The sequence below is a fragment of the Etheostoma spectabile genome, chromosome 3 (assembly GCF_008692095.1).
Source record: "Etheostoma spectabile isolate EspeVRDwgs_2016 chromosome 3, UIUC_Espe_1.0, whole genome shotgun sequence".
NCBI lineage: Eukaryota > Metazoa > Chordata > Actinopteri > Perciformes > Percidae > Etheostoma > Etheostoma spectabile.
Window position 1 is genome coordinate 1,815,333 of NC_045735.1, and position 3,517 is coordinate 1,818,849.

At 43.0% G+C, this 3,517-nt stretch overlaps 1 protein-coding gene across 2 annotated transcripts in view; it reads right to left on the minus strand.

Annotated features, from left to right (window-relative positions):
* Positions 1-3,517, minus strand: part of nova2 (NOVA alternative splicing regulator 2) — an 85,832-nt gene that overhangs the window by 3,584 nt on the left and 78,731 nt on the right. The gene's annotated exons all lie outside the window — the stretch shown is intronic.

A 3,517-nucleotide genomic window follows, 5' to 3' on the forward strand; every position in this document is an offset into this window, starting at 1 on the left:
GTGTGTGTGTGTGTGTGTGTGTGTGTGTGTGTGTGTGTGTGTGTGTGTGTTAGCGGTGTAATGATGTCCTGAAGGAAAAAGATCTGCGATAGACATACAACATTATGGAGTGTGGAATGACAGTGTCTCCAACAACTTAACACATAACTCATTTTTTTCTTTGGTATGTAACAGAGAGAAAAGGAGAGAAATAGACAAAGTGTAAGTTGGTGCGAGAACAGGTGACAAAAAAGTAGAGAGAGGCACATAGAGTGGGAGGAAAGGAAGGATGGATAAGGGAGAGAGAGAGAGAGAGAGAGGGAGGAATTGTAAAGAGGCTACTTGTGTAAAAAAAACCACTGACTCCCAAGGGTCAGCGTTGTCATGGAAACACAGCTCCAGCATTCAAAGGGTAGTGAACGAAAGACACACACATACACACACGTACACACACACACACGTACACACACACACACACGTACACACCTCTCCATGTCTAATCACAGCCTGGTATAATTCGTTGTTATCATACTTTTTCATTTGTTCATCATATGTAACACTGGAATGGAAATTATGTTCTTTAGTGGATTTTTTTTTTTATAGTTATTGGAGAATTGACACATAGCAGCCTACACAGCTGTGACTGCTGTGTCGACCCTCTCTGCCATGTCTGCCTGGTACTTTGTCTGGGTGGCTGCTCTCTTTGCAGGTACTGCAGGAGGGCGTGGCAGCACCTGGGTCCATTAGCAACACTGGCGACACCTGGGCTCTGTGGACTAAATGTAAATTAACTCTTTTTATATAGCCCTTTTCTAGGCTTAACAACTTAAAGCACTTTTACACTGTAAAGGCACCATTCACACACACATTCTTCACACAAAACATTCATACACTGGTGGCCAAGGCTGCCATACAAGGTGCCATGGCTGTGTCTCATTCCGCATACTTCCGTCAGTACGCTGTTAATGTGCACTCACCACTTACTGCCGTGGTGACCACTTTTACACAGTATGTTAAAACACTTACCGGAAATGACGAGCGGGATGAGCGTGACAAAAGCAACGCGTGAACGTCAAAAATACGGGCTTTCTCGTATGCAAATGAGCAGCGGTCGCTCGGCTCGCCACCTCTCAAAATCTGACGAAAATCTTTTAACCTGACCTTTGCCGATCAAAAGAACCTTGTTTCACTTAAAATTGTTTTCAGGGACACATTTTGGTGAACTATTTTTGTAAAATACAAGATCGACAGTGAACCACCATTGTGGTCGGTTTTGAAATTCGGGAGTAGCCACCCCCCTTGTGACGCGTTCGTCCAATCAGCTCCCGCTTTGTAGTCAAGATCGTTCAGTGTGAGAAGGGTCCATCATTCCACACTGAGCTTTTTGACTGTTTTTAGGGGGCCATCAGTGCACTAACGTTTTGCGTTACCTACACTATATACCTAAAAATAAGTATGTGAAGTGTGCAAGTAGGCGGTTTGAGACACAACCTTTGACATGGGACTGCAGGGCCAGGGATTGAACCACCTACCTTCTAATAGGTAGACGACCGCTCCACCACCCTAGTGAACCTCTTAAAGACCTCTCTTTGACCCATCATCCTGGCCTTGGGCGTGTTGCTGCTCCTCATAACACTACACATACAGTATATTCTTTCACTCATGCACCCACCCACACCACTGACCTGACTGAATACACACCCCCCCGTTTAAGTTTCCTTTCATGTTATTATTTATTTATGACAAATGATATATTTGTTGTGTGCATCTCCCTTTTGGTCACGGCTGTGCGGTTTATGACAGTCTATGGGACGTCATTAACTTGGAGTGACTCTAATCGAATCTATCTAAGCATGGAATCGGGGTGCAACAAAGTCTATATAACTTAAAAAAATTGATTAAAATGTTTATTTTCAGAACTAATCTATTTAATGTTAAGTCTATAAAAATGTCAGAAAATAGTAAAAAAATGTCCATCACCGTTTACAATGATATAAAACATGAGCGCTCTCTCAATGAAATTAATCCAAATGAAATCACTTCACAAGATTTTTTATTATTGTGTGCACATTTCTGTGGATTGCGTTAATTGCTTTGTTTTTCATGATTTTCTCAATTCAAAATGATTTGATCATTTTGAGTGAGTGAATCAATTGTGATGTGCTCAGGTTGGGTTCAATAGGATAGCTTAGACTTCTCTTTATTATTCCCGCTATTTCTCTCAGTAAAGCAAGCACCGCTTTACCAAATGACTCCGTCAACATTCAACAACAAAAAAAAACAATTTGTGCCACAACTTCATTTACTTCGCTCTTTAGTTCAGAAAATGTTTTCCACAAACTAGGACACCTGCAGCTGGAGTTGTTATCGACTTCTGCAGCACATTATCCGCCTCGCTAAAACATGTGGGTGTGTGTACGAGTGCCGCGCTTTCTCCTCCTAGCATTGATCCCACTCTCTGCAGAGTAAACTACTCTATACCGCTGCTATATACTGTCTGTCTGAATGTCGAATATTCATACGAAGAGCAGAAAGGAAGAGTGTGGGTTGGAGACGAGGGAGGGCTGAGGAGATAAAATGACTTGGCCTTGATAAAGAAAAATGAAAGAGACAGGGAGCGAGGGAGGGGCAGATTGATTCAAAGAAAAGAGGACGAGACGCATTATTTTTGTGCTTTCTGTTTTTCCACACAGAGAGAAATTAAGAGAAAAGAGAAGAAGAAAGACAAATTCAAAGAGAGGTGGATCAGTTTAACTTACAAAAGAAAAATGCCAAGGCCATACAAATGACCTCCCCTGTCGCCCCCTCTCCTTTATCCCTCCCCCCTTCCCCTCTGGTTGCTGCAGTTTTAAGCCTAACTACATCTGCGCGACAGCAGACTCGATGCCGCAATTTGTTGCCACGCCACATTCCACAGCTCGCCCTCTGCGCGGCAGCTTTCTACGAAGCGGAAGATGAATTTACATAGAAATAGAAGATTAATAAGGGGCATGCGGGAGGGAGCCACTTCAAACCAGCAGACAGCGTCAAATACTCACTTCTCGCTGCTTTGAGTTGAATATTAGAGAATTATCTTCCCCCCTGTGAGTGTTTGTTTGTGAGGCGGTCGGTGTGTCGCTCTGAGGGATTAGCAGGTGCAATTGTATTCCTTTTTGTGCATTCGTCTTTTCTCTGAGAACGAGTCGAGGTTTGTAGTCTATTGATTTGTGTTGTTACTGTGAGGCTCGTACACAGCGAGGCTCCTTCAACACGTCTGTTCACGTCCTGCTGCTAACAGAGACTCGGCTACAATCTGCTGTCCGGTGTAGATTAATGGGAAGAGCAAAGTGCTAACAAAGTGTGAACACTGCTGGACCTGAGCCACTCTGGTTTCTGTTCAGCTCTGAGGATTGGCCCGGTACAGTCAAAGTGCCTTTAATACTAGAAATCACTAAGCACACACTGTAACAAATTTAACGTAAAATTTACAGTAACTTACTGTCAACAATTGGCCAGTTACTGTGAATTCTTTTTACAGTAAAGGTACTGTACTTCCATT